Source organism: Aegilops tauschii, chromosome 4 (genome assembly GCF_002575655.3).
Source record: "Aegilops tauschii subsp. strangulata cultivar AL8/78 chromosome 4, Aet v6.0, whole genome shotgun sequence".
Lineage (NCBI taxonomy): Eukaryota > Viridiplantae > Streptophyta > Magnoliopsida > Poales > Poaceae > Aegilops > Aegilops tauschii.
In genome coordinates this window covers 461929505-461952906 of record NC_053038.3, presented here as the reverse complement: position 1 = coordinate 461952906, position 23402 = coordinate 461929505, and positions in this window count along the sequence as shown.

Genomic DNA, 23402 nt, shown 5'->3' with positions numbered 1-23402 from the left:
CCCAACTACACACAAGGTTTTCACCTCGCAAATTCGTTGGGCATTCACATTTTAAAGGTCGGATATAATTTCATGATGGTGAGATTTTGCAGTAGCTATTTATGGGGACTATAGGAACATGACCACGACAACTAGTAAGTTCTTCTTATTTTGATTGTCATAGCGATGGAAAATAAGTTGGTCTAGCTACCTTGAGTTATGATAATAAAATTTCTTGTTCTTGGGACAATGGTCACCCTAGTTGTTTTTCGATAAAGGCTGGATTTTGTTGACTCAAAATGAAGTGTCAGGGTGATACAAACACAATGAGCACACACACCCACAAAGAATTGGCTAAGATGGACACAACCAACATCAATGCACACACAACCCCCCCCCCCCCACCCCCACACACACGTAGACACAAAATCATGCATGAAAAAGAGCAGAGTCATTAAAGACCAAAGTCATGCCTAGGCGGATGAAAAATAAATAAAGAAAACTCTCAAGCGGTCAAACACAAAGATGAATGAACTAAAACAACAATCATCCACCCCAACTGATCTTCACATCACAAGGATAACGAAAACAATTTTCCAATAGCAATGCCTCCAAGAATGGGACGATGCTGAAGCGTTAACGTCGCCGAATCCAACCATCGAAGGCCAGATAGTGGGTTTTCACCATGAAGATCGTTGCTACTTCTTGAGCTTGTGTTGGTTTTTCCCTTGAAGAGGAAAGGGTGATGCAGGAAAGTAGAGATAAGTATTTCCTCGGTTAAGAGCCAAGGTATCAACACAGTAGGAGGAACACACAAGTCTCCAATGATAACACCTACACAAATAAACAAATACTTGCACCCAACACAATAAGACCTCGTTTGTTTCACGTGGGTTGGAGGGGTTTTCGGGGGATTAACCCCGCAAGGCCCAGAAACCTCGCAAAACCCCGTCGGCCAGTTTGGTACGCGAGGTTACATGGGCTCAATCCACTCGCTTCCCCTTCGATCCACGTCTTCCCACGCGCTTCAGAACCCTCGAGGGGGGCTCGAGGATTTGGAGACGCCGCCGCTCGACTCATGAAGACGGCGCCGCCGCCCGACTCCTCTCCAAGACTCCGCCGCCCGGCGCCTCTCCAAGACGCCGCCGCCCGATGCCTCGACGCCGGCGTACCTCCTCTGGCGTACTGGACTTCTCTCCAGTGGCAAGTCCTCGCCTCCCCTCTTTTCCTCTCTTCGTCTAGGGTTTGTCATCGGCCATGGCTGCTGCCTCTTCCTCCCCGGCAACACGGTCTCCGAGGTGCTTGATCCCCTCCTCGTCCAAACCGGCTGTCACCAAGTCATGGGCGACGATGTAGGGCTCAGTGCCGGAGTTGCCGGACTTGTATTAAAGGTGGAGCAACACGGAGCAGCGTCCACATCCTCTGCCTCTGCTGCTGCTGTGCAATTCCCTTGCATCTGCATCTGCTCTTGAATTCTTGATGCTGCTGCATGCCACTGCTGCTACTTGCTGCTTGCTGTTGCTGTACAAACAGTGTAAAATGAGTCAACCTGCTGCTTCACCAAGTTGTGGGCTCGATGCTGGAGTTGCCGGACTTGTAGTACAGGTGGAGCAGCACGGACCAGCGGCCTGGCACCTGCAGCCCGGCGTGGTAGCCCTGAATGGCCACGGTGTGCGGCTCGTTCACCCTGTTGCTTATAGTTATAGTACCAACACTTGGAGCTTACCCGTGACAGTTAAGGCTCCTTGCAACCATGGACGCTACATAGCTGCAGGAGAACAAGTAACACTCCTTTTCATATTTTCATAAGAGAGAAATTTAACATTGGAGGGGATGACCGAGTTTGGGATAGTTGAGCTCTGTAGTTCCCCCATCATGAATCCTGCCCAGAAACGGGAAGTAACTTCTTGATCCTCCTCCATGGCATCTATCCTTTTCAAGTCAGCTTCCATCTCTTCCTCCGTTGAGGGCCCAAAGTGATAGGCATCGCTGTTTGCCTCTGGACTTGGTGCCGGATGGGACAACCGACTCTCCCCGACTGACTCTTGAGAAGACATCTAGCTCTAATCTGCGGCAGAAACAGCTCAAAACAAAAACAGAGGACAATTGCATGATACGATGGTCAAAACCTTTGGGATATTATATAATGAATTTTTACCGACCAAAAGAAGTATCATGCAAGAAAACGGAGTCCGGAGAGCATACGAGGTGCCCACGAGGTAGGGAGGCGCGCCCAGGGGGTAGGGCGCGCCTCCCACCCTCGTGGAAGCCTCGTGTCCTTCCCAGACTGCTTCTTATTTTCCTATTTTTTCTAAATATTCAAAAACGGAGAAAAATTTGCCATTTGAACTGTTTTGGAGTCGGTTTACTTATCGTACCACGTACCTATTCCATTTCAGAGTCTGAAGCTTTCTGGAAAGTGTCCCTTATGTATTCCTCCAGTGTTACGGTTTCAATAACATTAGTTTCAACATTTATAGGATTACCTGAGATATAATGTTTGATTCTTTGACCGTTCACCACCTTTGCATTTGTGCCTTCGAAGTTGTTGATTTTTATGGCACCGGAACGATAGACCTCCTTGATAACGTAAGGGCCTTCCCATTTAGAGAGAAGTTTTCCTGCAAAAAATCTTAAACGAGAGTTGTATAATAATACATAATCACCTACATTAAACTCACGCTTTTGTATCGTTTTGTCATGCCATCTTTTAACTTTTTCTTTAAACAACTTGGCATTCTCATAGGCTTGGGTTCTCCATTCATCAAGTGAGCTTATGTCAAATAGCCTCTTCTCACCGGCAAGTTTGAAATCATAGTTGAGCTCTTTAATAGCCCAATATGCCTTATGTTCTAGCTCGAGAGGTAAGTGACATGCTTTTCCATAAACCATTTATACGGAGACATACCCATAGGATTTTTATATGCAGTTCTATAGGCCCATAATGCATCATCAAGTTTCTTGGACCAATTCTTTCTAGATCTATTAACATTCTTTTGCAAAATTAATTTGAGCTCTCTATTACTCAATTCTACTTGACCACTAGACTGTGGGTGATAAGGAGATGCAATTCTATGATTAACATCATACTTAGCAAGCATTTTACGAAAAGCACCATGAATAAAATGTGAACCACCATCAGTCATTAAATATCTAGGGACTCCAAACCTCGGAAAAATAACTTCTTTAAGCATGTTAATAGAGGTGTTATGATCAACACTACTAGTTGGAATAGCTTCTACCCACTTAGTAACATAATCAACAACAACTAAAATATGTGTATACCCATTAGAGGAAGTAAAAGGTCCCATATAATCAAAGCCCCAAACGTCAAATGGTTCAATAACAAGTGAATAATTCATAGGCATTTCTTGACGTCTACTAATGTTACCAATTCTTTGACATTCATCACAAGATAAGACAAACTTACGAGCATCCTTGAAGAGAGTAGGCCAATAAAAACCGGATTGCAATACCTTATGTGCAGTTCTATCTCTAGCGTGGTGCCCTCCATAAGCCTCGGAGTGACACTTGCGCAGGATCTGTTCCTGTTCATGCTCAGGTACACAACGCCTAATAAAACCATCTACTCCTTCTTTATAAAGATGTGGGTCATCCCAGAAGTAATGTCTTAAATCATAGAAAAACGTTTGCTTTTGCTAGTATGTGAAACTAGGTGGTACAAATTTACCAACAATGTAATTAGCATAATCAGCATACCATGGAGCAGTACGAGAAGCATTTATGACATTTAATTGTTCATCAGGAAAGCTATCATCAATAGGTAGTGGGTCATCAAGAACATTTTCTAACCTAGACAAGTTATCTGCAACGGGGTTCTCAGCTCCCTTTCTATCAATAATATGTAAATCAAATTCTTGTAGCAAGAGAACCCATCTAATAAGTCTAGGTTTAGCATCTTTCTTTTCCATAAGGTATTTAATAGCAGCATGATCAGTGTGAATAGTTACTTTAGAATCAACAATATAAGGTCTGAACTTATCACAAGCAAATACAACTGCTAAGAATTTTTTCAGTAGTAGCATAATTTCTCTGGGCATCGTTGAGAGTTTTACTAGCATATTGGATAACATTTAATTTCTTATCAACTCTTTGCCCTATAACAGCACCTACAGCATAATCGCTAGCATCACACATAATTTCAAAAGGTAAATTCCAATTAGGTGGCTGAACGATAGGTGCAGAGATTAATGCTTTCTTAAGTATTTCAAATGCTTCTACACAATCATCATAAAAAACAAAAGGTATATCTTTTTGTAAGAGAATAGTTAGAGGCCGAGAAATTTTTGAGAAGTCCTTAATGAACCTCCTATAAAAACCGGCATGACCAAGGAAACTTCTTATACCTCTAATGTCCTTAGGACACGGCATCTTTTCAATAGCATCAACTTTAGCTTTATCAACTTCAATACCTCTTTCAGAAATTTTATGCCCCAAAACAATGCCTTCATTAACCATAAAGTGGCACTTATCCCAATTCAAGACAAGATTAGTTTCTTCACATCTCTGCAAAACTCGATCAAGGTTGCTCAAGCAATCATCAAAAGAGGATCCATAAACGGAGAAATCGTCCATGAAAACCTCACATATCTTTTCACAAAAGTCAGAAAATATAGCCATCATGCATCTTTGAAAGGTAGCAGGTGCATTATATAAACCAAAAGGCATACGTCTATAAGCAAAAGTACCGAAAGGGCAAGTAAAAGTGGTCTTTGCTTGATCATCAGCTGACACAGGTATTTGAGAGAAACCAGAGTAACCATCTAGAAAGAAAAAATGTGTATGTTTGGATAATCTTTCTAGCATTTGATCAATAAAAGGTAAGGGGTAATGATCTTTTTTAGTAGCCTTATTTAATTTGTGGAAATCAATTACCATCTTACAACCTGTAATAATTCTTTGCGGAATCAATTCATCTTTATCATTAGGAACGACAATAATACCTCCCTTCTTAGGGACACAATGGACATGACTTACCCACTGACTATCAACAACGGGATAAATTATACCTGCCTCAAGGAGCTTTAGTATTTCCTTTCTTACCACTTCTTTCATCTTAGGATTCAGCCATCGTTGATGATCAATAACTGGTTTGGCATCTTTCTCCAAATTTATTTTGTGTTGGCATAGAGTGGGACTAATGCCCTTAAGATCATCAAGAGTATATCCAATAGCAGCACGATGCTTCTTCAGAGTTTTCAATAATTTTTTTTCTTCCTTCTCTGAAAGGTTAGCACTAATAATAACATGATATATCTTCTTTTCATCAAGATAAGCATTTTTAAGAGTATCAGGCAACGGTTTAAGCTCAAACACGGGATCACCCTTGGGTGGAGGAGGATCCCCTAGGATTTCAACAGGCAAATTGTGTTTTGGAATAGGTCCCTGTTTAAAGAATACTTCATCTATTTCCCTTCTTTCATTCATAAACATATCATTTTCATGGTCTAGCAAATATTGTTCTAAAGGATCACTAGGAGGTACGGCAATAGAAGCAAGACCAATAATTTCATCTTTACTAGGCAATTCCTCATCACGAGGTTGTCTACGAAATTTAGAAAAATTAAACTCAAGACATATCATCCAAACCAATAGTAACAACATCCTTCTTGCAATCTATCTTAGCATTAACAGTATTCAAGAAGGGTCTACCAAATATAATGGGACAAAAGCTATCTTGAGGGGAACCAAGAACAAGGAAATCATCAGGATATTTAGCTTTCCCACACAAGACCTCAACATCTCTAACAATCCCAATTGGTGAAATAGTATCTCTATTGGCAAGCTTAATGGTGACATCAATTTCTTCTAACTCAGCAGGTGCAATATCATGCATAATTTCTTGATATAAAGAAATAGGTATTGCACTAGCACCCATATCACATAAGCCATGATAATAATCTCATATTTTAACAGAAATAACAGGCATGCCTACCACAGGTCTATGTTTATCTTTAGCACTAGGTTTAGCAATTCTAGCAGTCTCATCACAGAAGTAAATAACATGCCCATCGATATTATCAGCCAAGAGATCTTTAACAATAGCAATATTAGGTTCAACCTTAACTTGCTCAGGAGGTGTATAAGTCCTAATATTACTTTTACGAACCACAGTTGAAGCTTTAGCATGATCCTTTATCCTAACAGGAAAAGGTGGTTTCTCAACATAAGTAGTAGGAACAATAGGATCATTATAAGTGATAGTCTTTTCTTCAACTTTAATAGGTTCAACTACTTTTACTTCTATGGGAGGATGATATTTAAACCACTTCTCCTTAGGGAGATCAACATGAGTAGCATAGGATTCACAAAAAGAAGCTACTATCTCAGAGTCAAGTCCTTATTTAGTGCTAAATTTACGGAAAACATCGGTGTCCATAAAAGATTTAACACAATCAAACTTAGGTGTTATACCTGACTCCTTACCTTCATCGAGATCCCAATCTTTAGAGTTGCATTTAATTCTTTCCAATAAATCCCATTTGAATTCAATAGTCTTCATCATAAAAGAACCAGTACAAGAAGTATCGAGCATGGAGCGATTATTGTCAGAAAGCCGAGCATAAATTTTTTGAATAATCATTCCTGTTGAGAGCTCATGATTGGGGCATGAATATAACATTGACTTAAGCCTTCCCCAAGCTTGAGCGATGCTTTCTCCTTCGCGAGGCCAAAAATTATATATATAATTACGATCACGATGAACAAGATGCATAGGATAAAACTTCTGATGGAATTCCAATTTCAACCGTTTGTAGTCCCATGATCCCATATCATCACATAGCCTATACCATGTCAATGCATCTCCCTTCAAAGATAAAGGGAAGACCTTCTTCTTGATAACATCATCGTGCATACCTGCAAGCTTAAATAATCCACAAACTTAATCCACATAGATTAAGTGTAAATCGGGATGTAAAGTTCCATCTCCTGCAAAAGGATTAGCTAGCAGTTTCTCTATCATACTGTAAGTGCATCTAGTGCCCCTTAGTAATTTTGGTGTATTGAAGACTTATAGGTTAAGGGACTAATGTGTTTATGAGTATACATAGGTCTATAAGTCTATGAGGAGTTTGATATTTACACAGAAAGTTGACCCCTCAAAATGAAGTTCTTCGTCTGAAGACTTTGGATTCTGAAGACTTTCTGAAGACTTTGAAAATGAAGAAATTGGTGTGACCTTGAAGACTTGGTATTCATTCGAGGAACATGAAGCGTGAAGACTTTTGTTTTTGTAGTTTCATTTTCTCTTTCTTGAGTCATAGGAAACACCATACTGTTAAAGGGGGGTCGAGGAAATACTAAGGAAAAATTTCCATGTGATGCTCAACTCAAAATCCTACATGTACCAATCCCTTCGAGTGAAGCCATTGGAAATCTCATACAGTTCAGTCATATTCTTCAGTGACAAAGATGAAGTTCTTCTGGTCTCTAAGGAATTTGTTCTGACTAAGGAGTTAGGAATTCGCCAGTGCGGATTGCCTACACAGTGAGGAACATGATAGCCCTGAGCAATTTGAGCCTCAAATATCCGACCATTGCTGTGCTATGCGCCAGCTGTCCCAAAATATCTACCCACCTAACGGTCATATCATTGAAGGGCATTTATGTCCTATCATATCGGGCTGCTCCCTAGGCTATAAATAGCCGCCCCTTCAACCACTAGCTGGTTGGATGCTCCAAGAGAAACCGACACTTGTCATTTGAGAGCATCCCATCCTCCGAGGACTTTGAGCGAAAATCATCAAGTGAGGAAAATCCAAACCCAAACACCTAAAAACCCAAAGTAATTGAGCATCACTGAAGAGATTGATCCTGCGTGGATCCGACGCTTGTTACCTTTGAAGAATGTGCTTCTTCCAGATGGCTAGGCGTCATGGTCTAGAGCATCCAAGAGGAATTGTGGATCGCCGAGTGACCGAGTTTGTGAAGGTTTGGAAGTCACCTGAAGACTTACCACGAGTGATTGGGCGAGTTCTGTGTGACCTTTGCTCAAGGAGAATACGGTGAGGACTGTGTGTCCGGGACTGTGTGTCCTCAGGTTTAAATACCTAGCCACTCCAACCAGATGTACAACTGAGACAGCAGTTGGAACTGGTCTACCAAATCATTGTCTTCACCAAGCTTACTGGTTCTATTTCCTCAACTCTTTCACTTCCTCATTACTGTGTTGTGCACTTGTTCATATCTGTGTTTGAAGACTTTGACTGAAGACTTTCTCAATTTCCTCAGTTCAATTTCTTCAGTCTGTTTGTCTTCATCCTGTGTTATCCTGTGTTTACGCTTTCTGTACTCTGTGCCTGTCTTCATTTCATCATGATGACCATGCTTGTGTTCTGTTATGTTTACTTCTGAGTACTTATTCCGCTGCACGTAGTTCTTCGCTAAGGAATTTCCTCACCCGCAAATTCCTCAATGAAGAATTCATAAAAATCGCCTATTCACCCCCTCTAGTCGTTATAACGCACTTTCAATTGGTATCAGAGCAAGGTACTCCCTTGTTCTGTGTGATTTTGGTTTAACCGCCTGGAGTTTTAGTTATGTCGACCGCAGGTATGATCAAGGTCTCTGGTGCGTGTCCTACCTTCGATGGGATGGACTACCCCTACTGGAAGAATAAGATGCGAATGCATCTTGAGGCAATTGATAACGATCTCTGGTATGTTGTGGAAAATGGTGTTCCCTCAGTCACACCATCTCTGAATGCTGCTGATGTGAAGAGATTCAAGCAACTCGATTCTCAAGCGAAGAATATCATATGTGGCCATCTGAGCAAAGGACAATATGGAAGAGTGAATGCTTTGGAAACTGCTAAGCTTATCTGGGATAGGCCGTCCAAAGTCAATGAAACAATCTCAACACAGCGTGACTCTTGAGTTGATGTTCTTCGCAATATCTTCAACTGCTTCAAAAGACTTGAGAATGAAAATGTTCAGCAAACCTTCGATCGCCTCACTGTCATCTCAAATGAGCTTCAAGCACTTGGTGCCAGTGACATCACTGATCATGAGGTGGTGAAGAAACTACTGAGATCGCTTGATTCCTCATTTGATACTTTGGCATTGATGATACAAGAACGTGCTGATTACAAGTCAGTTGATCCCGCTAATATCCTCGAGAGGCTAAATACTCATGAGTTCCAGCTTGCTGAGAAGAGTGATCTCTACGGTTCGAGCTATGGCAGATCACGTGCTCTGAAGGCCAAGGTCGTCTCTGAATCTGAAGGTGAAGATTCTGGTAGTAGCCTTGGTGATCCTGAAGAACTGAGCTAGGAGCTAGCACTGCTCGTGAAGAAATTCCAAAGATTCTCAAGACGTGGTCGCTTTGGAAAATCCTCAAGGAACAATGATTCCTCATCCAGTGACTACAAGAAGAGGCTATGCCACAAATGCAAGAAGCCTGGTCACTACATTCAAGATTGTCCTCAGTGGGAAAAGGAATCAAAGAAGAAGAAATACAAGGATTACAGTTCTGATGACGCGAAGAAGAAGAAATCGTCAAAATCTTCATCATCAAAATCCTCGAAGTCTTCATCTCACAAGAAGAGCAGCTCCAAGAAGGCTCGGGCATTCATTAGTAAGGAAATAGACTCTGAGGCTGAATCTGAGGAACATGAGGAAGAGGAGGCATCTGAGGAGTCCGAGTCTGGTGTGGCGAGTCTAGCCCTCGCTACTGCATTCGTCAGCAAGTCTATCTTCAACACTGAAGAAAATGGCTTCACCAACAAGGCCGATGAAGGCAATGATGACTACGCTCCCACCTATTGCTTCATGGCAAAGGGTGCCAAGGTACTCAAATATACCTCCTCTGAATCAAGTGAGAATGAATCTGATGAAAATCTCAAGCCCAACTACTCTAAACTTGCTAAGATTGCTGTGAAACAACAAAAGGCTTTTGAAAAGGTTCAAAACATGCTAGACAAAAGTGATGATATGTTGGGTGAAGAAATGGATCGCACTAAAACCTTGACTGAAAATCTTCAGAGACTTCAGACTAGGTTTGACAATCTTCAAGGTCATCATAACACTCTCTTATCTGATTATGAGAAGCTTTCTTATGAATTTCTTCAGAGAAAGCAAGATCTTGAAAAGCTAAGAGTGAGTTATGAAGATCTTCAGAAGGAGCGTGATTCATTACTTGCTCAACAAATCAGCGCTTCTCAGGATGAATTTGTTCCTCCATGCTTGAAATGCATTGAACATGAATCTGCTAATTCTTCACCTGAATGTTCAAATGCTTCTAATGCAACAAATTCTTCAACTGTCTCTGCTATCACTAATTCCTCATCTGAGGACATTGCTAGTATCACTGATGATGCAGGGCTGAAGGAATTGTACATGACAGGCATGTACAAAAGCCTCAAAGGGCATCAGACTTTGTGTGATGTGCTTAAAAAGCAGATCCTCAACAGGAACCCTAGGAAAGAGGGTATTGCCTTTGAGAGGAAACTTAATGCTGATGGCACATATTGGAAGCCTGAGCAGTGCCCCAAAACCTCATGGGTTGCTGCAAAGGGACGTCCAGTTGATCCATCTAATTTATCTGGCTTTACATGTGAATCTCTTCATTCTTCTGATGAGTCATTTGACTCCAACTATAAATTGTTCAAAAATCAGAATGGTGAACTATTTGCTAGATATGTTGGCACTAACTGTAGGAACGGTTCCCCTACGAAGAAAATCTGGGTTCCCAAAAGGTGCCTTGAAAGTCTACAGGTGAATGTCCTCATGTCACCAGCTGTGAAGAATAGGAACCCCAGACCAGATTCTTCATATGGACCAAATTCTTCATATGGATCCAAGTCCTCATATGGACCAAATTCGTCACGTGGATCAAATTCCGCAAAAGGATCCAAGTTCTCATATGAATATCATCGTGCTAACAACTCTGTTTCGCAGGGAAGAGCTAAGGGCTATGAATATGAGCATTCTTCTTCTAACCATTATGTTCATAAGTCCTCGAATAATTTCTCTGCTTATTCATATGCTTATCCTAACTCCTCTTATGTGAAACAAAATGGGCTGGCTTCTATGCCACCTTTCTCATATGAAGCTCGCAGAGTGATGAACTCTTTGCCACCCCTTCAGATGTCGGTGGTGAAGAAAAAGAACTAATCTCTTCTGCAGGGTCAGGTCTCCAAATGTGCTCAAACGTCTGAAGAATTTGCTGGAGACCTGAAAATTGCCTCATAGGACGCGGGCTAATCATGAAGAAATGAAGTCTCATTTCACACGTCGTCATATTGCTTTATCTGTTCTATTACTTGATGAAATTGATCTGATGAATTGTGATGTCATATTCTTCACTGATGAAGTATATGAGTTCGTAAGCTGCACTAATTCATCTGCAGGATGATCTACCCAAAGCCACTGAGTGGGTCCTTGCTACCTCTTGAGCACTGCGTTGGTTTTCCCTTGAAGAGAAAAGGGTGATGCAGCAAAGTAGCGTAAGGATTTCCCTCAGTTTTTGAGAACCAAGGTATCAATCTAGTAGGAGGCTACGCGCGAGTCCCTCGCACCTACACAAAAAAATAAATCCTCGCAACCAACGCGATAAGGGGTTGTCAATCCCTACACGATCACTTACGAGAGTGAGATCTGATAGATATGACAGGATAATATTTTTGGTATTTTTGTGATAAAGATGCAAAGTAAAGTAAACAAAATAAAAACGGCAAAAGAAATAGCTTGTTGTCGGGAGATTAATATGATGAAAAATAGACCCGGGGGCCATAGGTTTCACTAGTGGCTTCTCTCAAGAGCATAAGTATTTTACGGTGGGTGAACAAATTACTGTTGAGAAATTGATAGAATTGATCATAGTTATGAGAATATCTAGGTATGATCATGTATATAGGCATCACGTCCGAGAGAAGTAGACCGACTCCTGCCTGCATCTACTACTATTACTCCACACATCGACCGCTATCCAGCATGCATCTAGAGTATTAAGTTCATAAGAACAGAGTAACGCTTTAAGCAAGATGACATGCTGTAGAGGGATAAATTCATGCAATATGATAAAAAAAACCATCTTGTTATCCTCGATGGCAACAATACAATACGTGCCTTGCTGCCCCTACTGTCACTAGGAAAGGACACGGCAAGATTGAACCCAAAGCTAAGCACTTCTCCCATTGCAAGAAAGATTAATCTAGTAGGCCAAACCAAACTGATAATGCAAAGAGACTTGCAAAGATAACCAATCATACATAAAAGAATTCAGAAGATTCAAATATTGTTCATAGATAAACTTGATCATAAACCCACAATTCATCGGTCTCAACAAACACACCGCAAAAGAAGATTACATCGAATAGATCTCCGCAAGAGAGGGGGAGAACATTGTATTGAGATCCAAAAAGAGAGAAGAAGCCATCTAGCTAATAACTATGGACCCGAAGATCTGAGGTAAACTACTCACACTTCATCGGAGAGGCTATGGTGTTGATGTAGAAGCCCTCCGTGATCGATGCCCCCTCCGGCGGAGCTCCGGAACAGGCCCCAAGTTGGGATCTCATAGGTACAGAAGGTTGCGGCGGTGGAATTAGGTTTTTGGCTCCGTATCTGATCGTTTGGGGGTACGTAGGTATATATAGGAGGAAGGACTACGTCGGTGGAGCAACGTGGGGCCCACGAGGGTGGAGGGCGCGCCCAGGGGGTAGGCGCGCCCCCTACCTCGTGGCTTCCTGGTGGCTTTCTTGACGTAGGTTCCAAGTCCTCTGGATCATGTTCGTTCCGAAAATCACGTTCCCGAAGGTTTCATTCCGTTTGGACTCCGTTTGATATTCTTTTTCTGCGAAACTCTGAAATAGGCAAAAAAACATCAATTCTGGGCTGGGCCTCCGGTTAATAGGTTAGTCCCAAAAATAATATAAAAGTGAATAATAAAGCCCAATAATCTCCAAAACAGAAGATAATATAGCATGGAGCAATCAAAAATTATAGATATGTTGTAGATGTATCAGTCCTCGATAGTGGATGTACAAATCACATGACTGGTGACAACAATCTATTGATGGATGCTCCCTTATCTCCATCGCATCTGAAGCATATCATCTTCGCTGACAAAGGCAAAAGTCAGGTATTGGGTCTAGGTAAGGTTGCGATCTCAAAGGATCGACACATGGACAAAGTCATGCTTGTCGAGTCCTTAGGATACAACCTCATGTCTGTCTCAATGCTTTGCGATCTTGATATGGTTGTTGTTTGTTGTGTTGTGATCATGGAAGCTGACAATTCCAAAGTCTTCGAAGGCTTTAGGAGAGGAGACTTGTATATTGTTGATTTCTCTACATGACCACAACCAGCCGTGTGCCTACTTGCAAAAGCTTCAGAAGGCTAGCTTTGGCATCGATGACTTGGTCATGCAGGCATGAGGAATTTGCACATGGTTGCGAAGAAGAAGCACGTCATTGGCATTGAAAATGTCAAATTCCTCAAGGATCACTTATGCGGAGCCTGTGAAGCTGGAAAGATGACAAAGCCTAAGCATCCAGCGAAGACTATCATGACTACTACTCGACCATTTGAATTGCTTCACATGGATCTCTTCGGTCCTAACCATTATTCTGCAGTTTCAAATGATGCATCTCAATATGGCTTTGTTATTGTTGATGATTACTCTCGATACACATGGGTACACATTGGTACTTACAAACATGAAGTGCAGGAAGTCTTCAAATGATTTTCCTCGAGGGCTTCAACCAACTTTGGTGTGAAGATCAAGCACATCAAAAGTGACAATGGAACTGAGTTCAAGAATTCTAGTCTTGATGACTATCTTGATGAACCTTGTATTACTCATGAGTTATCTGCTCCCTATACTCCTCAACAGAATGGCGTCGTGGAGCGCAAGAACAGGACTCTTGCTGAGATGGCTCGCACTATGCTTGATGAATACAAAACGCCTCGTCGTTTCTGGATTGATGCAATTGATACTGCGTGCCACATCATCAACAGAGTATATCTTCACAAATTCTTCAAGAAGACTGCCTATGAACTCCTCACTGACAAGAAACCCAATGTGAGTTATTTCAAAGTCTTCGGTGCTAAATGTTGGATTAGAGATCCTCATCACAACTCAAAATTTGCCCTGAAAGCACATGAAGGTTTTATGCTTGGTTATGGAAAGGACTCGCACACCTACAGAGTCTTCAACAACGTTCTTCACAAGGTTGTTGAAACTGTAGATGTGCGGTTCGATGAAACTAATGGCTCGCAAAGAGAGCACCTACCTTCTGTGATAGATGAACCAACACCTGAGGAAACTATCAAGTTCAAGGCTACTGAGGATGTCATTCCGACCGAGGAATCTGCTGAAGAATTCATTCCAGAACATGAAGAACGTCGAGCTAATGCACCTGAAGAAAATGGTGCTGAAGAAAATGCTGATCAAATTCCTCGACGACAATCCGCTCATCCTCGCGTTGCCAATGAAGTGGAGATTGAGAAAATAATCAGCGACATTAACATTCCAGGTCCTCTCACACGCTCAAGAGCTTCACATTTGTCTAACTTTTGTGGGCACTTTGCTTTTGTCTCTATCACAGAGCCCACTAAGGTAGATGAAGCATTTATGGAGCCTGAGTGGATTCAAGCTATGCAAGAAGAATGACATCAATTCGAGCTCAACAACGTCTGGGAACTGGTCAAACGTCCAGATCCTCGCAAGCACAATATCATTGGCACAAAGTGGATCTACCGCAACAAGCAAGATGAAAATGGCCTTGTGGTGAGGAATAAGGCACAACTTGTAGCTCAAGGCTACACACAGGTTGAAGGAATCGATTTCGATGAAACTTCTGCACCTGTTGCTAGACTTGAGGATATTCGCATATTACTTGCTTATGCTAACCATCATGATATCACTCTATATCAAATGGATGTGAAAATTGCATTCCTCATTGGTAAGATTGAGGAAGAAGTATATGTTGCTCAACCCCCAGGTTTTGAAGATCCAAAGAATCCTGACAAAGTCTTCAGACTCAATAAGGCCCTCTATGGCCTCAAGCAGGCCCCTCGGGCGTGGTATGATACTTTGAAGGAATTCCTCATGAAGAAAGGCTTCAAACCCGGTTCACTCGACCCTACTCTTTTCACTAAATCTTATGATGGTGAACTGTTTGTGTGCCAAATATATGTTGATGATATTATCTTTGGCTGTACTGACCAACGTTATAGTGATGAATTTGCCTATATGATGAGTGAAGAATATCAAATGTCTATGATGGGAGAATTGAAATTCTTCTTAGGTCTTCAAATTCGTCAACAACGCAATGGCATATTCATATCTCAGGAGAAATACCTCAAGGATGTACTGAGGAAATTCGGCATGCAAGATTGCAAAGGCGTCAAAATTCCTATGCCCACAAATGGCCATCTGTGCACTGATGAAAATGGTATTGACTTCGATCATAAGGTATACCACTCCATGATTGGTTATTTATTGTACTTATGTGCATCTAGGCCAGATATAATGCTTAGTGTTTGCATGTGTGCCCGATTTCAAGCTACATCGAAGGAATCACACCATAAGGCTGTGAAGCATATTCTTCGATATCTAGCTCACACACCAACACTTGGATTATGGTACCCCAAGGGCTCGGCTTTTGATCTCATTGGATATTCAGACTCTGACTATGCTGGTGATCGTGTGGACCGCAAGTCAACATCTGGTACATGTCATTTCCTCGGACGATCTTTGGTCTGTTGGTCCTCGAAGAAACAGAACTGCGTATCACTGTCTACTGCTGAAGCTGAGTACATTCCTGCTGGTTCTTGCTGTGCTCAATTGCTGTGGATGAAGCAAACTCTCAAGGACTACGACGTCAACGTGAAGAATGTGCCTCTCTTCTGTGACAATAAGAGTGCCATCAAAATTGCTCACAACCCAGTTCAGCACTCGAAGACAAAGCACATTCAGATTCGTCATCATTTTCTTCACGATCATGTGTTGAAGGGCGACATTTCTATTGAGCATGTGAAGACTGAAGAACAGCTAGCCGATATCTTCACAAAGCCCTTGGATGAGAAGAGATTTAGCAAGTTGCGGTGTGAGCTAAATATCTTAGAATCTTCGAATGTTCTTTGAATAGGACACTCATCCTAACACTTATGCATAAATTGATGACTTATATGTGCAACACATGAAGAAACGTTTTTCTTCAATCAATGAAGACTAACAATCTAAGTGTGAAGAAATTAATGAAGAATTTGATTCTCAGAACCCTACGACAATTGTACGCGGTGTCTGAAACCATCATTCTTATACGGTGGGTCACACCACCACCAAAGTTGAAAATCTTCAATTCGAGTTTTTCCTCAGTTTTAAAATTCCTCAGTTGTTCATTTTCTTCAACTTTGCATTGTCTTCACCTTTTCCGTCGTTTTTCTTCATTGGCTATATATATATATATATATATATATATATATATATATATATATATATATATATATATATATATATATATATATATATATATATATATATATGAGTTTATGTCCTCTACAGCATTCACTTATTGCTATTTCTTCAAGTTGTTTTTCCTCCTAAGTGAATGTGATCGGACCCTTCCCCCTCTATGCTAAACTCAACCCATTCTATTCACAAATTCTTCATGTGCGTTCTATTTGAAACTAGTTCAAAATATTCACTGTGTCCTTGTCAGTTGAAGAATTTGCGAACGCAACGTTAAAACTTATCTTATCCAAATTTTCGGTTTTTCCGCTCAAACTGTTTCGAATCCCACGAAAAAACTTATCTATTCACCCATGATCTCACACGATCTCCACTTCTCAGTACGTGGGTGACACATGTCAAGCGAATGAGAAGGGTCAGGGGCACGTTCGTCCATCTCTTCGGGTGAACAGTTTTTCACCGTGGCTATAAATACCCCTCCCCTTCCTCACTTCTCTTTTACTCCGCTCGATCTCACTCCCGATCGAGCTTCTCAAACCCTAGCGCTGCCACTACTTCATCGTCGCCGGTGAGGAAGAGCTTCACTGCCTCGATCTCATCGCCGTCGTACTCGCGTCGGCAGCGGATTTCTTCACTCCGCCGCCGCTGTAGCTGTCTTCCTCAGCCGAGTTAGGGCGTGAAAGATCTCACTGACGAACTTCACATCTCCACTTCCCAGTTCGTCGTGTTCTTCGTCCAGGGTAATTAAAAGTTACTTTTACTGCCCTCTTTGATTCAAATGATTTCTACAATCTTAACACACTAAACACCTCATATGTCATCTGTTCTTGATTCATTTCTCTAAGCTATATTTTTCTTCAAGATTCCTCAATTGTGTGGATTTCTGATCTGTACAACTCTGGAACCTAAGACAAAGAACGCTTAGTGAAATTCTTCAAGACTCATCTGGTCAAATTCCTCAAACTTGTTCTTTTTACAAAACCTTCTGAGAACGCATATGACCTCTCCAAATTACTCTGTTCACAGGTACTCATGTCCGCTGCTGAATCACTAGGTTCTCATCAACTTAACTCATTTGCAGCGTTCCTCGAAGAAAAGTTGCATACCTCTTCAGAAAATTCCATTGTTCAAATTCCTCATCTGAAGAACATGGCTGATGGAAAGAAGCCACAGAAAGGAGGAAAGAGGCCTGAAATCAATACTGCCTTTGAGATCCCCGATGACATATACAAAGATTATTGCACTCCTGATGAGGCCAAGTTCGTAAAAGAGGAAAAAAAATCAGCGCAAGGTGCGCATACAGAGGATAGAAAGGAGATGGGCAAGAGAGTGGAGGGAGTACAGGTATGTAACTCCCAAGTGCATGAAGAAATTCGCACTCAATCCTCCATGCCCAAGACCTCCATTGGCACCTGGCCAAGAAGCAGATCCCACTAGCCTCAAGCGCAGTGAGGATTATCCTGATGAATGGGCCAAGCGCCAGGCCAAGTTGGCTAGACAAGCTAGAGAAGCACTGAGGAAATTCAACAAAGACTCTGCTACTGCTGCTGCCACTACTGAGGCCTCTGCTAGCAAGCCGAAGAAGGCCATGGCAAAGAAGCCTGCGCATAAGCCAAGTGCTTCACCTTCAATGCCCTCAAGGCCAGGTTCCTCAGCAATGCCCTCACGGCCAGATTCCTCAAAGCCCTCATGACCAACTCCTCAAACTGCTCCTGCTCCTCCAAAGTCCTCAGCTCCTCCGCCAAAGTCTTTGGCTGCTCCGACCAAATCCTCAGCACCAGTGCATCTCGCCACGTGCCAAAGAACTACTGGCGTATCTATTTCCTCAGGAGCCTCTGCAAGTTCCTCAGCTGCTCCAAGTTCCTCAGCTGGCCCCTCTCTGCTGAAGAAAAAGGCCGCTGTTGGATGAGGTCCTCGACCAAGTCCTCACAAGAAGTAGGTCGCCTTCCAAGTGCCCTCTGATGATGAGGCTGATAATGAAAAACAAGCCGAAATCATCAGAGACAGACAAGTCAAGGCCGCTAGAGCCAAAGGAAGCAATGTGCCACTGCTTTTGGATCCGAAGCTGATCCTAGACTTCATCGATCTCTGGCACAAGGATCCCAACACTCCTTTGCCGGAGATGAACCTCACACCTGGTCAAAGTCATGTTTTAATTGCCTTCATTGAAGAAGAGAAATGGAAATTTGAGAAGGCAAGGTAGCTGAAGAAAGCTCAGTACAAGAAGGAGCGCTTCCTGAAGAAAAATGTTGTCTCTATGACAACTAAAGAACTAGTGAAGATCCAGGCTGAAATCAAAGGCCTCAGCGATGACTTCAATGCTTACTATGCTGATTGGCAAGAAGCCAAGGTCAGGTTTGTAAAACTGACTGAGAAATTCACTTCAAAGGTTGTAGCTCCATCGCAACCAGAAATTCCTCAAGCCGAAGCATCTGCTCAACCAACAGAAGAGCACGCCAGCACCGCTGATGAAAATCAGGCTGCTGAAGAAAATGTGAGTTCCTGGGCTGATGACTGCATTCGAGCCGCTGAAGAAATTGCCAGGGCATCCACTAGTGGTGCGCCTGAAGAAAATGAAGAAGTCAGGGCAACTGCATTAGTTGTGCATGAAGAAATTCAACCAACTTCCTCTGCTCGTCCTGCGCCTACACCAACTCCAATCTTCCATCTGCATCAGATGTGAAGAAGACCAAGGCTGCAGAGCGTGCAACTGTGAAGAAAAGGAAGGCATCAACTTCATTAGATTCTTCAGCCCCGAAGAAGATGAAGCCATTGACTAGCTCATTTGACAACCCAATTGATGTTGTACCTACCTCAACCATGCCATCAAATGTCAGTGTGGAACGACACCTATGGGATGACAAGAATCCCTACTACGGTTGGCGGGGCGCAGGGTTGCAAGAAGAGCAGGATTAGTAACCAGCACGAGGATCGTTTACCCAGGTTCGGGCCGCAAGGATGCGTAAAACCCTAGTCCTGCTTTGCTGGGTGTATTTCATAGAGTTCTTGAGCTCTCAAACTAGTTGTGGCGAGTGTGTGGTTCGAAAGAGCCGAATCCTTCTCCAGTATGTCGTGGGCCTCCTTTTATAGTCGAAAGGGGCTGCCACAGTGGCACACAGGAGGTGGAAAGGCGCACAGTGCTATGAGCTTATCGCTCGTATTACAGGACAAGACGCATTTAATGCGTAGCTTAGGTGTCCCCTTGCTTTATCGGGGACGGGGGCGATGCCCGTCCCGTCTGTCGCCACTCCTCCTTACTTCGACACGTGCCTTGGCTAGCGATGCATGTGGCGCCACGTAGGCAGGCAGGCAGCCGAGGTGGCGCGGTGGTGGAGCCTCTACAAAGATCTGCATGCCGCCATGCAGGCGCTTGATGAGTTGGCCTGGGAGCTGCATGTTGCCTCGCAGGTGCCCGCCCAGTTGGTTGGGCTGGCAGCTACATGTGAATGGTGGTGGAGACTTGGGTGGTGCGGCCCTGCCAGTGGCCCTGCTGGCGTCCTTGGTGAGGGCCTTGCCGGGTGGCCCGGCAAGGGTCTTGCCGTGGCGCGCTATCGTCCCCGGCAAGGACCTTGCCGGGGGTCTGGCGGCCTTCCTTGGCAAGGATCTTGCCGAGGATCGTCGTCTTCTAATCCTCATCTGATCTTGAGTGTTCATTGTCTTCACAAAGATCTGCATGCCACCATGGAGGTGCCTCCCGAGCCCTGGCCCAACGTGGTGTTGGAGACCGCGGGCTCAAGGGTGGCTCGCTCTGTTGGTGTGGGGCGAGCTGCCCCGGCAAGGGTCTTGCTGGGGCTGCTGAGGCTGCCCTGGCATGGGTCTTGCCGGGGGAACCTACTTCGTCCCTCTGCTCTTTGTGGTCTTGGCCTTGGCGTTGCTCTGGTTATCTTGGGCTTCGGTCTTACCTTGGTTCACCTCCCCTGTTCTGCTTGGTGTGACCGTGGGCGTGGCTCCAACTGCCCGTGCACAGGTAAAGGGGTACAAAAGTGCGACCCTTCTTTTATACACCGACAGGAGCCCCCGGGCCTAGGCCACACATAAGTGCGACACGTTGTTGGGCCAGGCCCAAAACGGTGCGCGGGCAGGCGAGGCGGTTTTTACCGTGGTAAAACATTTCGCGCGCTATGCTTCCCACGACCCGCGCGCCGCGCGGCGTTGCGTGGAGGGGTGCGCGTGACGTGGGCGGCATGCGTGGGGCAGTTCCCGCACGCATGCGTCACATCATAGTAAATGAGCAGCGCGACCTGCACCTTCCCCATAAAAAGGGGTAACCGTGGGCGCACTGTTCCTTTTACCCTTCGCGCAATCGCAATCTCGGAAGCATCCGCTCATTTTCCTCCCCTTCCAAGCTTTGCTCTCGCTCGCCGCCGTCGCGTTCCCGCCGCCCTCTGCTTTGCCCTCCTCTCCTAGCCGCCATGGCGCCGAAATCCGTCAAGGGCAAGGGCGTGGCTAAGAATGCCGGAGCGGCGGAGCCGTCGGAGAGTGCGCTGGCGGTCCAGCGGACGCAGTCCACCTTCTTCCCCTCGACAGTCGACATGTTCGAGCTTCGGGAATCCTTCAGGCCCTTGTGGGGGGTGAAGACGGGGGTAGAGAAGTTGGGGCACCCAGCCACGCGCGTCATCCCCGCCAACTGCGCTGAGGCTGCCTCAAATCGGTACCCCTTCTTTGTTGACTATTTTTCCTGCGGGCTTTGTCCTCCCTTCTCCGATTTCTTTAGCGACATCATGCACACCTTTGGCTTCCGCCTCTTGGATTTTACCCCGAATGCGGTGGCGTGTATGGCCCTTTTCGCACACCTCTGCGAAGGCTTCGCCGGGGTGCACCCCAACACGATGCTCTTTCGCCATTACTTCTCCCCTCGGATCCAACCAGGGGGCGCCATCTCCGGTTGCATCACCTGGATCCCAAGGTCCAAAGGGGCGTATCCAGAGGGTGCCATGAAGGAGAGGTGAGAAGAATGGTGGGGCCGGTGGTGCTGGATCAAAGAGAAGGACCCGCCGGCGTTCTGCGAAGTTCGCCGGGCGCCGCCGGTCCACAGAAGCGATTGGAGCGATGTCGACGCCGATGACGAGAAGCTCATGGTCGCCACCACCAGGATCCTCCGGCATACCGAGGCCGGGCTCACCCTTGAGATGATCGGGGCAGACTTCATCCGCCGCCGGATCGCTCCACTACACAACAAGGGGAGGCCAGCCTGGCTCTTCACGAACCCCACTGACACCATGCGGCTTCGCCCCGGCCTCGACCACAACTTCACAGTGATGGGGCATGCCCATTTCTGCCAGCGGCTCTTCCAGCTTGATGTGGGCCGCGACGGCGAGGTCGAGCGGACCGGCAAGGTCACGAGGGCCGCCGCGAAGGCCGGCAAGGTCTTCAAGGGGCCCTTGTTCAAGCTGCCGGCGGGAGTGGTCCTGCTGTGTAATAACTCGCGCCGGACCAAGATCATCGCCATGATGTCGGACTGCAACGTGCACGGCCCCGACCCGAGTTGGAAGGAGCCGGAGGACGTTGAGGTGCAGCAGTTCTTCGACACCCTGCATGAGGGGTACATCAACGCCGATGCCGAGCGTCTGCTCGTCCAGGACACCACCCAGGCGGAGCTGGACTACATCGCCACCAGGGCGAGGGAGGCACAGCTTGCCGAGGAGGCCGGCAGCGCTGGCGGTGTGGAGGACAAGGCCGCGACGGCTGCGGAGGAAGAGGAGCTCGCCCGATGGGCGGCGGCCGCCGGGGAAGCCAGCAGCACCGGCACCGAGGCTCCTCTGGTTGAGGAAGCGGCCGACGAGTCGTCGTCGGAGGAGGCCGGGCCTGTCGACCCTCCGGCCACGTAGAGAGGGCGAGTCCTGCAGCGAGCCACCTCCGGTGAGCCGGTGCGGCCCGCCAGAGCCGCGCGGCGGCCAAATTCCCCGGAGGATTCCGCGCGCCAGACGAGGGCCGCGGCGGCGAAGAAGGTGGTGAAGGCTGCGGCAGCGAGGAAGAAGGCATCTGCTTCTTCTTCGTCCACGCGCCCGCAGACTCCACCCTCCCCTCCTCCGGCGGATGCCGATGCGGGGGTCACTTTTGACTACGGGTCCCTCAGCCCGAGGAGGAAGAGGAAGACAACAGAGGAGGAGGCAGACGACGAGTAAGTATCTGGATCTTTCCCGTCATCCCTGCCTCCTCAATCAGTGTCGCTCGTCTTGACTTGTTTTTATCTTGGGAGGGACGCAGAGACGCTGGCCCAAAGGGTGAAGAGGGCCAAGACCTCGGCGGGCCGCCAGCCCCCGGCTGGTACTTCAAGGGTGCCACTGGTGGTGCTGAGCAGCCCGGACAGCAGCCCCGGGCCCAGCCCCCAGTGTAAGCTCACTATCCTTCCCTCGTCGACATGTGTCAAGGGGTACGATACTTTGGTGCTGACCTTGCCGGGCATGCAGGAGGAGCCGCAGGGGGCTACTCCCAACACGCCGCCCCCATCGACGACGCCGCCCCGAGGGGCGTCCCCGTAAGGGCGCCAAGCACCGAGCCCACGCACATGGAGGAGGAGGAGGAGAACTTGGGCGCCGGTGGCTTTGCCTCGACGCCAAATGTTGGTGGGGAGGGGACTTCTTTTTCCCAGCCTGGCACCGGCGCTGGTAAGTCGCTCGCCTCTCGTCCCTGTTCCTTTTTCTTTCTTGCTGACCCTTGGTCTTGGCCTTGCCTCACCCCCTTCTTCGGTGTCCAGATTCCTCCTCGGTGAACCCAGAGGACGTGGATGCCATCATCGAGGACGTCACCAAGGCCGCCGAGGCGGACGCCGAGAAGATCACCGCCGAGGAGGCCACCGAGGGCGTTGCTGAGGACGCCGCCAAGGGGCCTGCCATGGAGACCGGCAAGGCCACCGCTGAGGAGACCGATAAGGGGCCTGCAGGGGAGGCCGGCAGGGCTGCTGCCGAGGAGGAGGAGGAGGAGGAGGTGGCTGATGACCAGCCTTCCTCCTCCGCTGCTTCCGGCTCCGGCAAGTACCTGAG